The sequence below is a fragment of the Anser brachyrhynchus genome (genome assembly GCF_964034855.1).
Source record: "Anser brachyrhynchus genome assembly, chromosome: 2".
Classification (NCBI taxonomy): domain Eukaryota; kingdom Metazoa; phylum Chordata; class Aves; order Anseriformes; family Anatidae; genus Anser; species Anser brachyrhynchus.
In genome coordinates, this window is record NC_137695.1 from 131,560,868 (window position 1) to 131,579,149 (window position 18,282).

At 42.3% G+C, this 18,282-nt stretch overlaps 1 protein-coding gene across 1 annotated transcript in view; it reads right to left on the reverse strand.

Annotated features, from left to right (window-relative positions):
• PAG1 (phosphoprotein membrane anchor with glycosphingolipid microdomains 1) overlaps positions 1 to 18,282 on the reverse strand; it is a 109,001-nt gene that overhangs the window by 82,861 nt on the left and 7,858 nt on the right. The window contains exon 2 of the mRNA XM_080578990.1: positions 153 to 212. The gene's annotated coding sequence lies outside the window, so the exon portion shown is untranslated. The remainder of the gene's footprint in view (positions 1 to 152; positions 213 to 18,282) is intronic.

An 18,282-nucleotide genomic window follows, 5' to 3' on the forward strand; every position in this document is an offset into this window, starting at 1 on the left:
ACAGCTTCCGTAAAAGCTATTTGTAGTATCACTGCTACCCAGTGTGATTGCTTAGCACCCGCATGCTCATAAATTGCAGGTGTCTTCATAAAGTTGAACTAAAGCCAAGCTGACCACCACAGGAAACAAAAAGCAGACGCATAAATAATTACCTTGGAGTCTGTGTAGGGCTTGATGTTCTGGCGATATACGGTATTGACAAACGTTTCCTCCTAGGCAAAAAAAGGAAAGAAAATTTCACAGCTCTGAACATGAGCTCAATTATGCCACACTATGAGAAAATAACAGAGAATATACATTACCTCCCGTTTCTTCAAATTTAAAATCATATTCAGAGAAAAATACTTTTAGAAAGAGTTTTCCTTCCTGTACTTAAAATGCCCCAGTATAACTAATATAGCTTTTAAACTCATTATTTTTGTTTGTTTAATATCTTCTGACTTTCAAAGATCTTATGAAGAATTTAGGTTGAGAATTTTGAATTTTTTATTCTCTCATCTATATATTGTTTCCAGTAGTACGGATTTCATGGACCAGATCAGAATGAAAGGCTCATATACATAAAATTAGGGTAGTTTATACCCACGCAGTGACAGTACCCTTAGAGAAGCTTCTGGAAAAAACAAACAAACAAAAAAAACCAACACACACCACAACCTAGCTTGGTTTGTAAATTGATATGGAAGAAAATACCTTCTTTTCCCTGGATGCTTATTCCAAATGTAAGGGGTCTTACACTTTTAACTTTGTAGGGAACTGGTTCGCTGTAGTACTGAAAGACTAGTTTAAACCAAAGTTGGAGCACATCTTCAGCAGTTGGCTGCTATAACTCATTTGAACAACTTTCCAAACTAGATTAGTTAAAGCAATGGTCCAACTTCTCAAATAAATAAAGCTATACAGTGCTAACCAGTAGGATTAGGAATTCTAATTACTGCCAAAGTAAGTGGAAGTAGATTTAAAACAGGCTAGGTCTGAAGGAATATGCCATTTCTTCTACACCACTAATTTTCAGAAGAGACTCATGTTTCTAAAGCAGCTTAAGAAATCAGGGATCCTGTCAGGCTATCTGCCTGCCCAGACCACAGAAGGATATGCTGATTCAATTACTTTCTTTTGACATAAGCCCAAATTACAATTAGTGTAAGCACATATTACAACTCAAACCCTTTGCACAAAGAAATAATTTTTTTTTTTTTTTTGCAAGCATTAACCAGCTGTTTTGCTAGTTCAGGCCTCCCCATTACTGGCGTAGTCTACTAAAAATAATGCAGTGCAAGCTACTACAGAACTGTTGCTTGGTTACATTCTCAATTATCACAATGCTGGCCTTACTCACTCAGTGTCAAGGTCAAAGCAATTGTTTCTTTGCTTTAATGATGAAGTATCCTGTTTATAAAAATCTTATCTGCTTCCTACTTGGTAAAATATTGCACATTTCAGTCAATCATTGGTGCCTAGTCCTGCAGAGAGACAAAGTGTGAGAAAATGACCTGCAGCATTAATTTTTGCCCTTAACACAGATTTTTTCTCCAACTCCACCCAAAACGCCAACTGCCTCGCAATGACACAGGCATCAATGTTACCAACATTTCTTTCCTTCTTTGCCAGGTAAATGTGGCAGAAATGCATTAACTGTGTATGTATTCTAATTCTTGCCCCATCCAATCACAAGATAAGCAAAGTGGCAATTTTTAATTAGCATGCATCTCTAGCCAGTGCTGTAGGGAAAGCTAAAGCAAGCAGGAATTTCCACATCGGTTTTAAATGTGCAAAGTTTTTGGTCCTTCTTTGCCTCTGAGGGTAGGTGTCTGGCTGCAAGGACTGCGATGCTCCACAGGCTACTCCACGCTGCTGAATATTTCATAGCCCCTGAGAAACACAGCTGTAATCAACGTGCCAATAATGAAATGGGCGACGATAATACAGCAGAGGTAAAGTGCGCCATTAGAAAGCATCATTGCTTTGGCTGTTACTGCAGGATAGCTGTAACAATTTATCATATTATTTGATAAAATAATAATGCTATCAGCTATGAAATCAAAATTAATGTTATGCCAAAAAAAATCAGAAAGCGTCTCAGGGGGCCAACGTGAATAGCAAAGAGAAAAAATCAGGATGAGTGCCAAAGCAAACGCATTCAAGACAGAAACTCCATTAAATATATTAATCACCAATGCCAACTACATACAGGCACATCAGGAGTACTAATAGAAAACTAAGTTTAATGAATTTAAAAGGAAAGGCTTTATAAATAGTGACACAGAACAAGCAAACAAAAAAGTTAAAAAGTAGTAAACATTTTTATTTTAATTAAAGTTTGTAGAATAACCAGCTGATGTCCCTACTTCTTTGTAACCTCAGATGTTTACAGAATCAGGTCTGTATTGCTTGGTGCTGGTCAGTAGTGAGAGACAGTGAAAGAAAGACCAACGTCAAGACGACTGTAGTGGCATTTCCTGGAGATAATTCCATGAGCTACGATTAAGGATCTAACATTGAAAAGCATGATGGCCCAAGAGGTGTAACAAAGTGGGTGGATATCAGAATGTACCCAGGAATTGTGCAGGGAATCTTCACAGAGAGTAATTCTTCCTCTCACTTAAGAAAATCCCCCCAAAACCTGACTGTTCCTAACACATAAGCCACCCTAGGTTTCTGAGGAAGGAAGCTCAGACTGCCTTTAGAAATGTAAACTAATGTCACAGATAAGGCTATAGGAGGTAGCTGGTGAAAGGGGGAAGGTCATCCATCAAGAGCCACGTGGGTGGACAGCGAGGAGTACTCCATAAGCATCCCTGTCCCCAAAGACGACCTATACACATCTTTATTAATTTGGATTGACGTATGGCTCAGACCACTAATTCTCTACCCCAAACTACAATGATGAGCATGGGTAAGCTGAAAAAGGCACAGTCTGGCTGTAGGAAACAACTTTCTCCCAGCCTCCTCCAGAGCAAGGGGAGTAGTGACTGAGGACAATGTGGGCAGAAGAGGGTTGAGGCTGTCTTCCCCAGCACACATTTCCCCAAACATCAGAGGAAACCCCTGCTGAACCACGGCCCCCATGGCTGCATAGTCTTTTCACATTCCCCTGCCAAACAGTCACTGACACCCACAGCTCCTTTCTGACATTTAAATGGCCTGCAATTAAGTGAAGGCTGATGTTGGCTCCCTTAGTTACTTGCTCATGCTCACAAGACTAAGCTGAATGTTATTCCCTGAAATTAAAGAAAGGTTTGGATGCGAGACTGCTGGTAGGTTCACTTGCAACACTGTGTGTTGCAAGGAGAAATCTTGACAGACGTGAGAAAGTGCTCAATGGGATGCTGCAGACATGACTGAAAAGAGAAAGCTAACAATAGTGGGGGGAAAAATGCTACACTATTTGAGAAAGAACCTCTATGTTAAGGAAATGTCAGCCTAATCATCTTTTATGTGTTCTAAAATGTATTTCATAGAAAATTCAAGAACCTGAACACTTTTGTAAAAGAAACATATACTGCTATATATTAATGAAGATATTCTCTTCCTTCAGTCCCTTTGTACTCAGTATGTTCTCTATATGCATGCTCTGTATTTTCATTTCTTTCCTCGCCAGCAACAGACAGGCAAGGTGGACAGGTTTAATACTGCCAAAAGAAAATCTGGCATACACATGTTCAGTGCAGCAGGGGGAAATCAGCTTTCTCTAACATCCCAGAAACATCACCTGTCACTCTGAAAGAAAGGGGTGTCTCAGGGTGATACTGCACTGGAGTCATTCCCATGCTTTGATAATCAAAGGACTCCTCCTAGTGTTATATTCCATCTGCCAGAGAAGAGATCACACAGATAGACCTTCCAGCCAGATGGAGTCACCAGAAATTCTATTCATCTATCCGAAAGCTCAGACACAACTGAGATGCTTTCATTCATATTTTCTTGCTCCCTCTCCTGCAAATACTCAAAGATAAGTTGCTCAGACAAACTCAGAGTTGGACTTCAAATGTCACAGACAAATCTTATGCAGCTCATTTTTTCTTGAATTTTTTTCCCCAGCATAAAATAATTATTTTTATTAACTCACCAAGGATCACGCCTTCCTTTTAGTATCTAGGCGAAAGTACAATGTGACAGACAGACCCTGGACAATATAAGGCTGGTGGAACTGTTCTCTTAATTGCCTCATTAAACATCCAGAAATCTATTTCAGCAGTTGCAAATTTTGTGCAGTATTGACAGCTGTCTTCTGGATGTCAGTGTCCCAATCTGACCCTTCTATAAAATAGGATGGCCATGGTGATACAGGCTCCTGTAATTTGTGAGATGCCTTTGATTTACATATATAGAAATATATATATGTATGTATATAGAACTAATTCTGACGGAAGGATTATACATATATAGATATACATGTGCAGTCCTAACATCAAGGGTTTCCCAAATAACGCTCAACTCCAAAGTGGGGATCTCATTTCCAAACTGACTCTTCTGAGACGCCAAGGCAGGCAGCAGTTCACTGCTCACCCAGCTCTTTCTCCTTGGATAACTGACTCTGCTGGGAGCCTTGCAAAATTTGCAGCATCATATTAAATCTTCCAAGCCTACGTATTTGCCAACATGTTGAGAAAAAGGACTTGGAAGACGGTAACAGCATTTCCTGATGATAAGTAACAGAGGTGAGGCTGGCAGCAGCACTGCTTACTAAAGCTGTCTGGCACTTCTCTCTTTCAGAGCCATTTTCAACTGTTTAAAAAATGCAGCCTCATGCTAAATTTTCATTAAAACAATGCTTGTGTTTGTGAAAATAAAGCCAAAGAAAAATGTCTTTCCTTGCCCAAGTTAAAAGGTCTTGGCATCCTTTTCCTTTGAGAAGCTCCAGTATCTCTGCTTTTTGAAGTAGGGACTTGACATGAACCAAGAAAAAGCTTTTTGTCAGAGAGATGCTTTTTATTGCACTCTGAAATGGGAGAGGCGTAATACTGTGAAAACAGGAACAGTAAAGAAACAGAAAAGTAAGGAAAAGAGGGGAAAATCAGGACTAAGAGATGTGAGGGGAAGATAATGGATGAGCAAGGAAATTTGGCTGCAGGGGCAGGGAGAAAAGCAGGGCAAAAGAGGGCAAGAAAATATGGAGGAAGGAGGGTGAGAGAGTCAGTCAGTCCAGGCAAAAGCTAAGGAGAAAAAAAAATGTGTGAAAAGGGAGATTGGGAACCATTTGGATGAGAACAGGGTGAACTGAGATTCATCCAACTGGTACAAGGGGAATCTGGCAGTGCCTTAGCAGAGGCAGGAGGACACAGGGCAAAGGAGGCAGCAACTGAGACCTGAGAGGCTGGTGGCAACAAAGAGTCAAGAGAAAGCCAGGAAAGTAATGTAAGTCCATTTGGGGAAAAAAAGAAAACATACAGATTGATAAAATAGGAAGAGTGGCTGCAGAGGGAAGTACACTCGGGAGAGTTGTAAGAGTGAGATGAGGCAAGAATAAGGCTGAGGAAAAGAAGAGCAACACAGGAGTGGAAAGAAACACGTGTCTAGTCAAAATGAGGTCAAAAAAGATCATCTTTTGTCAGAAATATCAAGAAGAGCCTGTACCACTAAAGCATATTCACCTTCACAGCCAAGTCCATGAAGGAGTGCAGGTATGCAGCCATAGGACATTTTGGGAACAGCTGGTCTAGAGCATTTCTTCTGCTTTACCTCATCTCTCAGCATTGCTGGCACCAATAGCAGAAAACAGTAGAATAATATGTGATACGAATGATATGATATCGTAGTACAGTTCTTCACAACTATGAAATGCTAATGCTTTGTTCCTGTTAATAACGCTATACTAATTGACATTAGCTGTGGATTTTGTTCAAACTGTCTTTTTTAGACATGCCAGAGGCTTGAGGTTCTGCCATAGAGCATCCTTCCTGCCCAGGGAAAACCAGGCAGGCCTCGTCTCTAGGTGCTGTCCCTACACAAACCACACTGCATTGGGGCGAGAGGGAAAAGAAAAGGGCGGGGACACATTTCCCAGTCTCATCCTGATGGGTCACAGATATGGCATCCCCAGCTCTGAGTGCTCCTGGGTCCACTGGTGTAAGTGTGCCCTTAATTATTGCCATGGTAACTGGTAAGTACACAACCACCCGCCCTCACGCTGTATTCTTTTTGTGCATTTTAATTCATGGAACTGGCGCACAGAGCCCAGGAAAAATCACTGTGAGGTTTATTTATTTACTGAAGAAGCGAAAGCAGTGGTGCTGCTGATGGCTGCTGCTAGAGTTATAGATGCATCAGTGTAAAATACTGCTCTGAAAACCTTTCCCATGACCCAGCACTGAAGTAGTTTTTAAAGCAACTCAGCAATACACTTAGATGTCAACAGCAGCCTCTTCAGCTACTGGAAAAAATGACGGGGGGGAAAGGGGAAGAGATCTCACCACTGTCTGATGCAGTAGTTTCAATAAAGTCTAATTTCATATAATAAAGCTTAATTTCATGTAATTGGCTAGAGCAAATTCAAGGGGAGATCCTGGAGGGTGGGGGGAAAGACAGGAAAGGCCAGAGAATAAGCAGCAGCCTTCCAGTCTGCCAGAAACATAAAAGCTGATTTCCTTGTGTTCCACCTCCTCCCTTCATTACCCATTAATGAGGTTTCTGTGGCCAAATCAAAGCTTCAGGCACCATCTTTCAGTCCTCACCCTGGCTAGAGAAATCCAACTGTTACAGACACTGAAACTCATCATACAAATAAGTGCCTGGCAAGAGTTTACTCTATGCACCTTGGAAAAAGCACAGGAGAACGTTGAGTCTCACTGCTTACTCAGAGCACAGACCAGCCTGAAACAGATACTTTTAATAGCAGCATCTCATTTTTTCTGTTTTCAGAATAAATCAAACAGAATAAGCTCACAAAGGACTCGCCCTGCATCCTGCAGAGTGTTCTCCAACAGTGTGTGATCTGGTTCACGTCTCTGGAGTCGAACAACCAAGTGGTGTTATGGTCTCATCTCCAAAGGCCTTCCTGCAGCAGCACCACAGCAAACTCATGCCACTCATTGCCTTGGGGCTGCATCACTTACTTCTGAAACAGAGAAGCCCATTTCAAAAGCTTTGGTGAATTTAAGAGTGTTTTATATCAACTAGGGATTAGATGATTTCCTGCAGACTCAGGAATATTGTTGCTGCAGCTTCTACCACTTCTTTTTTTCCTTCATCTAACGGCTGACTCGCTACCCTCAACTGCTCATTTGCCTACACAGTCCCAATGTGATGGAAATAAGGATGAAAGACTAAAGCTCTCTGTGTCCCTCTGAGTAAATCTCCCATACCCAATGTATTTCAGAAGAAAATATATACTGGAAAGAACTCCCTCCAACAGGGGGGAGTTTTGGGGCTGCCAATTGTTCCTCTAAAAATAAGATACAGCAAGGTGTAACTAATGAAATGGCTAGTGGCACAATAGCCAACGTGCTCCCTTGCCCATTATTCAAGACCTAACTGCGAGGCACCAAGGGTACATGGTATATTTAAGGATATTATCCAACCACCCTTCTCTTTACCTTCCTCTTAATGGCATAAGTTGTCTGCGGAATACAAGCACAGCAGATGATCATCGCATGCTACGATCTCAGCAGACATGCCTTTAATCAAGCAGCACAGCTTGAAAAGGCATCTCACTAAGAAAGTACCCTGCACCTCAGCCACAGAGAGCTTGCTCCAGGAAATCTGCAGATGAAGCTGAAAAATGTAGCAATTTAAGAGGAGCAAAATTGGACAGCAAGAACATTCACCTTTTATCTGAAAATGATTCACGAGACACCCCTACAAAGTGTCAGACAACAGCAAAGCAGTTCATCCACTATTGATAACCCAGCATTCCCAAGCCATCAATAGCCATTTGAGTACTCTTAAAGTAGATTTAGCTTCATCTTCATTATTTTCTGTATTGAAAGACCAGGGACATATTCATGGATGTTTACGAAACGGCAAGCGAGCAAAGTATTGTATGTTTTATTACACTACCAAAGAAAAATCTCGTTCAGACACAGCTAGTGTATAATTTCTGTCTCTCTAAAAGCTGGAAGGCAATCATTAGCATGCTGGATCTGGCAAGTTCATATTATCTATCTGGTAATTACAGAAAGATGGAGAAGCCTTCAAAATATACCCTCAAATTTCTGCATTTACTACACACCTGATCAAAATACTACCGCCATTACCTAAATTAGCACATCTTTCCCATAAACCATTACTCAGAACGCATTAACATTAATATAAAATGCATCAAATAATTATGATGGGCTGTACCCACCACATTTTATCTACCCTTCTGACTTCAAAAATAAAAGCTGTACAATGACAACCTGAATGCAGGAAAATACTTTATTGACAGTGATGACAAGCTAGGTTTCACGGTAATTTGCTGGCCATTACTAGCCCAAATGAACACTACAATACAGCTCCAGTTTTTCAAAAACATATACCATCAGTCAATGCTATTCACACCGCAGCAGTGTCAACATGCTAGAAACACACCAAAAGATAATCCCGTCCTCCAGAGATTGCTGTATAAAAGGATAGAAAGATGAGAGACAAGGGAGACGTTAGGACATACATATGCATACATATACAATGTAATTGGGATGACTGGCCTGTGTCTCATTATCTCATTTATTCATGCTTCAGGTAAAGCACAGACAACGAGGTTAGGGGAAGATCACAGAAGCTGGGGTAAGATGGCTATCCAAGGAGCTGGAAGAACAGAAAGAAAGCAAACTGAACAAGGATAGAGAGACCATGAATGAAGAGGTTCAGACAAAAACAGTACTTAGGGGTTAAAAAATAAAACAAAACAAAAAAAGCATAAAACCAACACTCAAAGCTGTACAAATGCAGAGCTAAAACCAGTGGGATCAGGGTCATATTATTCAGTTTCTGGATTACCCAGACTCAGAGTTTGGTTACACCGGGGCAGCACAACACAAACACAGGGCCATCTCCAGCCCAGTGAGTGCAGCAGCTTCGCAGAGAGCCACCTGCATTATTATGGGGAGAGTGACACACGGACCAGGATCCGCCCTAGTGCCAGGCCCAGCCCCGACGTTCCCTGGCCGACAGCAGGCCGCAGGAGCACCTTGACTTGCTGGGACAGATCAAGTAAAGCTGGAGTTGAACCGAACCCGCGCCAAACTACCAGGGGGTTGTCACACTGGGTTCCCCTGAAAACCCTCGGCTCTCTTCTGGTCAGCCTCTTCCCCCGTTACCTGAGCAGCGGAGAACCCAAGTCCTGCGGTTTCCCACAGCAAAGACTCAATGAGTTTGTGCCCAAGGTTAGAGAGAAGCTTCTAACCGAAACCAGGAAAAAACAACGGAGTCAATCCCAGGTGAAGAGCACTTCTGAGCTGTTGATCAAGGCAGTCCCCAAGCTTGCTGTCAGAACAAGATTTGTCCGCTGCCTAGTTACATGTACCGCAGCTTTCCTCATCACAGCTCCTGCTCAGGACTTCTACCACCAGTTTCATTTTTGAAGAGCGTTACACCTAAAATCTATGGCCTCCAAGGCAGTCTGAAAAAGAATTCGGCTCAGGCTCACTACATCGTTGAATGGTGCCTTTTCTCCTAGGGACTAAACGCAGCTTACAGTGCACTCCTTCTACTGAAGGGCACCATGTCGCTGCCTGGACGACAGGGACCCTTATCTCCCCGGCTTACACACCATTTTAATTGCACGGGAGCCAGCTGCCTGGTCAGGGCCACTGAAGATAAGGTGAGGAGCATCCCTGAAGCCATTTGGGCAGGAGCCGGAGGCAGCCTCATTGGGGACCCCTTCCCGACCCTCGCCCAGTGCTTTATTTAAGTGAAGCCTTAGGATAAGACAAGGATACAAAGACTACAGCAAAAGCACCTAAGTGCATGCATCCTGCTCAGTGCTAATTCTTGAAACTACAGCAACAAACAAATAGATTCAATTACCGAGGTAGACGCTGACCCAATTCAAGAGGATTGGTACATATGTTATAACAAGATGCTGGAGCCTCAGCCTGATCACATTTACATGAAGAAATCATTTTATGCAAATCTCCTATCCTGCATGGCCTTCACTTGTGGATAAGAGAAACAGTGGTGTGCAGAGATTCACGATGCATGTCGGATGGGCAATTTAAGGTAAATCATACCATTCAGTTATATAAGACACATAACCTGGGGAGAAAGTGTGTAGCTTCAAAGTCATACATTATTTATAAATAATACAGCCATCTCATGAAATATCCAAAAGGCTAACCATGCATTTTTTCCATTATTTTTCTCCAGTTTCACAAATCAGGGGAGAAGCTAAAGATGAGCATTTACCAAGAGCTAGCTTTTGGAAAGGATGGACTTGCACAGTGATGTTAGTTACAGGCTGCACGAGCTGACCACAGCAGGATGGCTGTGCCCACCTGTGTGAGAGAAAAGGAGAAGGCAAAGACAGCCAGCTGGAGTGTGCCAAGGAGAGAAACTGCTCCCCAGGGAGATCTCAGCCTCCCAGGACCATCACTGCTCTTCAAAATCACTTCTTCCTTTTTGCCATTTTTTAAAATTTATTTATTTTTTTGTAATGTGAAATCCAAGAAGGGCAGCGCAGATTCACAAATCCCAGCTGCAGCATCCTGGCACGTGGCATGCTTTCTGTCAGCAATGCTGCCTCTTCAGAGCACGGGCTATGCTCTGTGCAACACAGGGAAACATCTCCACGCCCAGCTTGCCAGTTTCTTCCAGCACTTCTGTTTCTATATGTCAGCAAGATGACACCTTCTCATCCTTGTCACTCAGCATAACACCTGCCCAAATTCCCCTGTGATGAACAATTAAACCATCTTTTCATTCTTCTCATGTCCTCTCAGCAGCACAGTGATCCTGCATGCCCACCAGTGCTCTTACAGCTACCCACCTTCTGATATCTATGCAGTTTATCATTTACTTTTATGTTGCAGACTCTCTGCTCTTCAAAGTCCTTTTTAGATCTCGGTGTTCAGCTTGTATTTGACTCAACACAGCCTGGCTGCTTTCTGTTGGATTCGTTAGGGGCAGATACCCATATGCTCAAGAATAGCTTTGTAGTCTGAACAACTCCTAACATTTGTGCTTTCAGCAGACCACTGTTTCTGCTTGCTTGTATTCAGATGCAGATGCCTTATGTGACTTTTACAACGTGTTCAAGCAGCCTCCCACGCTGACTCTGAGGGTCTGAGGAAATGAATTTTCTCCCTCCTGACTTTAATCCTATTTTTAACTGGTCTCCTGTTATTTGTGTATGGGAAAGGTACCTCAGTGCCTAAAAAGCCCTAAAAGTTAAAAGATAGATATGCACACACTGTAACTTGGACCATTTCTGAAACTCTTTGAAGACTTGGTGTGCATTTTCATTGTGTAGCGAATGGCAAATTTTCCTAAAGGATACATGAGCATAATTCGAGTTCACTGCTCATACCACACATGCAGGAATGAGGCAAATCAAACATATAACAGAAAAAAAAAAAATCTGATAAAATTTCTTATTAGCTTCAGATATTAGCTCTTATCAATTCAGAGTATACTTCTTATCAATTTGCTGCAATAGAAAGAGGAAAATATCAGAATACTTCTCAGTGTTAGGAACATACCATTTCTACATGAATGAAACTAAAAATAAATATACCTCATATAATAAAGAGCAAATGTAGCACCAAGTGTCATTTTATACATGCAACCACCTCTCTGCACAGAGGAGTTTGTATGCATAATCCCTTTGAAACCATAATAGGGTATCAACATACAATTTACCATGTTTTTAAAATCCACATATTCTTCAGTTGCCAAGGACATCTCCTCAACAGCTATTGTTCAAGTACATTTGGCCTGACAACTTTTGCAGCCTTTTCTTTTAACAACGTGATTTGTTTTTTAACCATTCTAAACATGTGAAAATGACTTCAAATGCCGTATGAATTCCAATCCTGCCAAGTGTTTTTTCTTCCCACACCACAGGCTACGGGTACCAAAACCAAAAAATGAAATCTGTTTTCTGCAGGAAGAAATATCTGTTCCTCCTTTGGTTAAACTTGTTCCTACCAAAGTTTGCATCCACTTCTCAGTTCAAATCTTGAAAAAAAAAAATAAAAAAATTCACCCATTATGCATCTCACGAAGGTCTTAGCCACAGTATCACATATGCAGTCATTTCTCTTTGGAAGTTTCTGATATTGCAGGTACATACAGAATTTAAATGGCTCTCGTGCATGCCTGTAACTTGGGGGGGGACTTAGTAAAGGCTTAGATTTCATCCTTTTCTAAAATGGCAGCTCTCCTTCTCCTTTAGGAAAATCAAACAACTTATGTTAAGACTGCTCCTCTTCCACCTCAAACAACTTCATCCCTGACCTGGAAAGTCTCCCAGTCACCAAGGATCACACTTGAGCAATACTATTTACACTGAGAAGGCAGCACCAATATATATACGAACAGTCTCTTTGCCAACTTTGAAAATCCCAAATAAGAAACAAATTAGTATGAAAAATGCTTCAGTCTTTATTCTTCAAATAGAGAGTCAGGGGATAAAAACAAATTGGACATCAATAGTCAAAGGGTAACTCCACTGCCATTGCCCTATTGACAAAGACGAAAGCTGTGCCTGCAATTAATATAAAATTAGCTTGCAAAACAAAATGAGAAAACTAAGGTCACTGATAACGTCTCTGTTTCTTCCACTTGCATAAAAAGCTGCACATTTTGTGTGTTCTGTTTGCAAGCTGCTGTTAGCTCTGTCAGAAGGAAGAAACAAACTCAGTGGCACACCTTTGTGTTTCACAACAAAAACACTCTTTGTAGGTCTGTGTTGATAAAAGTCTCCCGCCTTGCATCTTGGCTATGATACTGCTTACGGGCTATCAGCACGACAGCCAAGCTCACCACCTAGTTTGTTATTCCATGGAGACAAATGTGACACAATGCTGGCTACAAATGATGCACAAACACAGCTAGTAAAAAATGGGCTTTTAAGAAAAAGCAATACTTAGAAAAAGCCATACAAGGGACTTGCACAATAAACATTTACAGACTCAAGTCACCGCTAAGAATGAGGTTTCTGCCTATTTTTCACATACATGGTCACAACAGGGATGAAAAACCTGCTCTTTTGTATACATCCTGCAGGAACAGAAGAAAATGACAACCTGCTTCCCTGCTGAACAACCAACCCAATGCACACGCATGAGATTTTCTGTTTTGAAAACCAAGGGAGAAAAAATAGGAATGAACTGAGAAGCAGACAAGAGGTAGAAACAATATATTAGTATCCTTTTCTGGGTGAGAGTGGAGAATCATTTCAAAGTTTTTAAACAACAAACTAGGGAACTGTTATTTAAGAACAGGCGCTCTAAAAAAAGTCTGTCTGCACAGAAGATGGCCCAGAGGTGGTCCTACCACTCATCCAGCACAGCTGCTTATGAGAGGAGTTGGTACGGCCACACAATCACGGGATGCCTGAGGTTGGAAGGAACCTCTGGAGACCATCTGCTCCCAGCCCTCTGTTCAAGCAGGGACACCTGGAGTGAGTGGGTTGCCCTGGACCATGCCCATGCAGCTTCTGATGATCTGCAGGGAGATGTACACAAATTCTTCACAACCCACCCTGGGCAGCCTGTGCTCAGTCACCCGTACAGTACAGAACTGCCTCCTGATGTTCAGAGGGAACCTCCTGTGTTCCAGTTTGTGCTCATTGCCTCTTGTCCTGTCACTGGGATCCACTGAAAAGAGCTTGGCTCTGACCTCTACTCACCCTTCCTTCAGGTATTTATAGACCTCGATGAGATTTCCCTGGGCCTCCTCTTCTCCAGGCTGAACAGTCCCTGCTCTCTCTGCTTCTCCTCATATCCGAGGTGCTCCTTCCCTTTATCATCTTCGTGGCCCTTCGCTGGGCTCTCTCCAGTATGCCCATGTGTTTCCTGTACTGGGGAGCTGGACCCCGCACTCCAGGTGTGGCCTCACCACAGCTGAGCATAGAGAGGGGAAGGATCTCCTCACTCAACCTGCTGGCAATGCTTTGCCTAATGCAGCCAGGACACCAATTCATTGCCACAAGTGCACACTGCTGACTTGCACTCAACATGCTGCCCACCAGGACCACCAGGTCCTTTTCTGCAGAGCTGCTTCCCAGCTGTGTGGCCCCCAACACATCTGGGTGCCTGCAGTTGTTCCTCCCCAGGTACAGGACTTGGCACTTCCCCTTGTTCCCAGTCATTCCCATGTTTAAATTTTGGATGTGGGACAGCTCGTGGCTACTGTCTGTAATGCAGCTGAAGCTGACATCCCCTGGACACAGCACTGACCAGCCAGGGCCAGCCATGGGCTCAAGTGGCTCACCAGAAGCCAGGCACCTCTGTCAGAATATAAACTACCTCTAGTCCTAAATCCCATGTTAGCTACGTCCACCTCCAAGAACTGCCTGCAGCATCAGCATCCCCTAATTGAGTTTGGTACACACCAAATTGCCAGGCTACACTTTTGGAAGTTAACCCCTTGCTGTATCAAACCCCCAGCACTGCCAGAGCTGAGGGACAAAAGTCCATTAGAGAGGATGATGTAGAAGGGTAAGGAAAAAGCAAGTTTGCAGCGTGTGCCTTCATCACCCTTCTGCTTTTCGACTGAACCACCAGCTGCAGGGAGAGGAAGCAGTACTGCACTTCTCCCCGCCACAGAAACCTCACTCTTTAAAGAACAGTTGACTTAAAATAAATGAATTTTTTGCAAGAGCTCGCTCCTACCTGCATAAAATGATCCTGATACAGACACACACCACAGGTGCTGGAGTACTAACAAAACCAGGTGGCTAGGTGTTTAAAAGGCATTAATCTCTCAGTTCTGGTCATTTACCCACAACTATCTTCACACTTATTTTTTTCTGAATTCAGTCTTTCTAAGTGTCAGTTACTGATGAACTGCAGGGTGTATGATTTTTATTAAATGATGAAAACTAACATTTCAGAGTTACACCTCAGAAAACTGATTATTATCTATTGACAGATAGCTTAAACACAAATTAGTTTTTGTTGTTGTTGTTTTTAAATTTATTTCTATTAGTCTAGACTTCAGTGAAAGGAAGTCTTTCCTGTTTAAGCTGTTACTGTTTCTTAATCATCAGTGTAATTAAATATACAAGCTCAAAATTAATATAGAAAAGACTACTGCTCCGCGGAGCAGAGGATGCATCTTTCTGCATGGAACACAGCAGCTGCAAAGCCTTGGAAATTCTTGTTCCTATGGAATCACAGCACTGCAAATATAATTTCTGCCCTGTTCAGAAAACCAAATGAAAACAAGTTTTCAGAAAATGTTAGTACCTGTATATCCCGAATAAAATATTCTTGGTTGCTGATTAAAACTGACAACTCCTGGTAATTTTACCACTGTCCAATGTCAGTAATTCCCACAGCTGGTGGAATCAAAGTGACAAAAATCAACCAAGTGTTTCCAGGTTCCTGGACAGCCAAGCATGAGATCCACGTCTGCAGGGCTGTGGTTCCCCAGGGTGACTCTACCCAGCTCCTCGGGCCACCTCACTCCTGCATCGAGCCACATCTTGCACTGCTGGACGGCTCCAGCACTTCCCGGCCCTGTGCTCCGTGTATGGCAATGAAACCCCAAGTCAGCTCCCCAGGACCTGCCCTACCCTGCCAGCATCTCTGACACTGCTGGAAACCAGGTGGCCAGGCAGGTGAGGCCTCCCTCCTTTGTTGGTTGCCCAGACAAGAGTTTGGGGGTCCCATCACACGTTTCACAGCCTGGGCCTCTCCTGTCAGCCCACCCCAGCTGTCTCTGGAGGCTGCTGACTGAACCTGCTGATGTTAACGTGCCTGTCAAGAACAAACTGCACCACGTTACATGCACACACTATGCCTGAACGCTGAAGATATGGTAAACACATAAATGCTGAATTATTGGCTGCCTGCTTTGCTGAGTAAATAATTTAGCTAATTTCCTTATAACTATCTCTTTTTTTTTTGGGGGGGAGGGGGGGTGGAAATCAATCCTCTGCTTCTAGGCTGGTTTGCTTTCTCCAGCACTTCTCTGTTTGTAAACAAAACTGCTCAGGAAAATGCTAACAGAGTCACCTGGAAACCAACATCCATCAGTTCATACTGGTTACAGCCTGCACCATAATTTACTCACGTAACCAGATACAGACATCACTTTTTTCCACACAACTTATTTGACTGTTAACGCTAATCAACTTCTGGAGTGTGTGCTGCTCAGAAACGAGATGGACTTGTTAAATAAAATTAGAGGAGTCACAAGTGAGGAAGGGCTGCAGGGTTCCCTCACACATTAAAATACACAGCTGATGCTGAAATGTAAATCAAGAGTATGAAGTGATATCTTAGGAATGGAAAGAAAAATTAATTCTTGCTTTCACTTCAGCCAATAAAATTGACTGGAGCCACAATTTAAAAGATTTGACAGATTGCCAACCAAGACACCCTGGAAAACTGAACTGCTGTACCATACCTCTACATAATTAGCACAAAAATGCTTTCCAATACATTGGCAAATTTCATGTCATTAATTGACAGAATATTTTCTTCCAAATCGTCTACACTGGCAACACTAAGAGGTGCTTATATAAACGCATCGCATTTGACTACCAAGGACATAGCTAAAAGAAGAGATAAAACAAGAAGGAATGAAAATCACATCAAAAAGTCAAACTGCATGAATAGATAACACTTTAAGTACAGACTCATTATAGGAGTACTATAGGCAACCATTTACCTAAGGTCCATATGCATAATGTCACATGCCAGTACTCCCTTGTGTGATGAATTAATCCCCGCAGAAAAGCTCTGTGACAAGTCACATCACAAGAGTCATGAAATGGAGGTCACTGTACCAGCCAACAAATGACACATTAAAAAAAGGAAAGTAAAAAAAAAAGCAGAAAATGTTCTTTTTACTTTCCACTTAACTATCAACATGAGGGATTTATTTTACTAATCCGTGGCTGGCAGTGTCAGGGCTACTTGGAGCTGCAGAGGCAGAGAGAAATATCCAATTTTCAACCCCCCTCTAGCTACATCAAGGTAAGAAAGAAGAGCACTTCTGTCACTTCTGAGCTGATTACGGCAACACAACCTACATTAGGCCAATACTACACAGGCTTCCTCCTGTAACTAGGACAGCCAATTAAGATGGCCAAGATAGTACTAACCATACCTTTCTGTGGCATGCTTGTTTGTAGTTTATTTTGCCTGTCCCATTACAAAGTTACATCCCTACGTGAGCAGCATGACGGGGAGGGCCTGCCCACATCTGGGCATATTCAGACTGTTTAAGCACTAGGTCGCTGTTCTGGGGAAGTGTTCTTTCTTACAGAAAGATGATAAAAATGAGGCAACAGTTTGACAGTACCTCAAAGTGTGAGGCAGAATACACAGATCCAGTTTGGCCTTTATCTATTTTCCTCTTCTTTTTCCTTAGGCAAGCAGATCTATAAAGCCTCTCATCTAATGCATTAGATTAATAAATGATGAAGCTACAAACAGCAATGCCCCAACCTTCCATGATGTGGGCTCAATTATTTTGCATTTAACAAGAATAAAGGAAAATGAAATTAAATTAATCTCTGTAATTGCCAAAATAAATGACACAATCTTGCCTATTATAACAGATAAAAACAATACATCTACATTTACCAAATCACTGTAAGAAACGTAATTTTTACTCTGAACAGTTTTTTTTGTGTGTGTGTGTGTGTGATGTATTAATTACCATCCTTGGAAATGTACCTGCCAAATGCTGCAGCAGAAGTCATGGGGACTTTTGTCCAGAACTAGGCTCTGGATCAGAGCTACTTTTAAACTAAGCTCAATGACAGCATTTCAAAGGAAAGAAAAATTATGTTTAGGAATGTGCTTGATGAATATTCCTGATTAAAGCAGTGTGGAACTACGGGTTTTCTTATGGTAGGCATGCTCTAATAGTCTGAACACTGGTCCACACACTCTACTAGAAGGAAAAGCAGCAATTATTTATTAAGAAGAAACTTTTACAGGCTGTGTAATTTGCTAGGATGCCACCCTCAAAACTGAGCAAGTTCCTCCCGCCTCTCCCTTATTCTCCGGTCTCTTAAAACAATATCCCTGGGTGACAGGGAGCAGCAGCACGGTGCAGGCACCAGTGCTCCTACACAGCCCTCATTCCCAAATCTGTGCCACTCTCCATGTCTCTTCCCAAATCCTGGATGTCTGACCTCCTCAAACCAGGGTCCTTAATTCACATTAATTCTCCCCACCA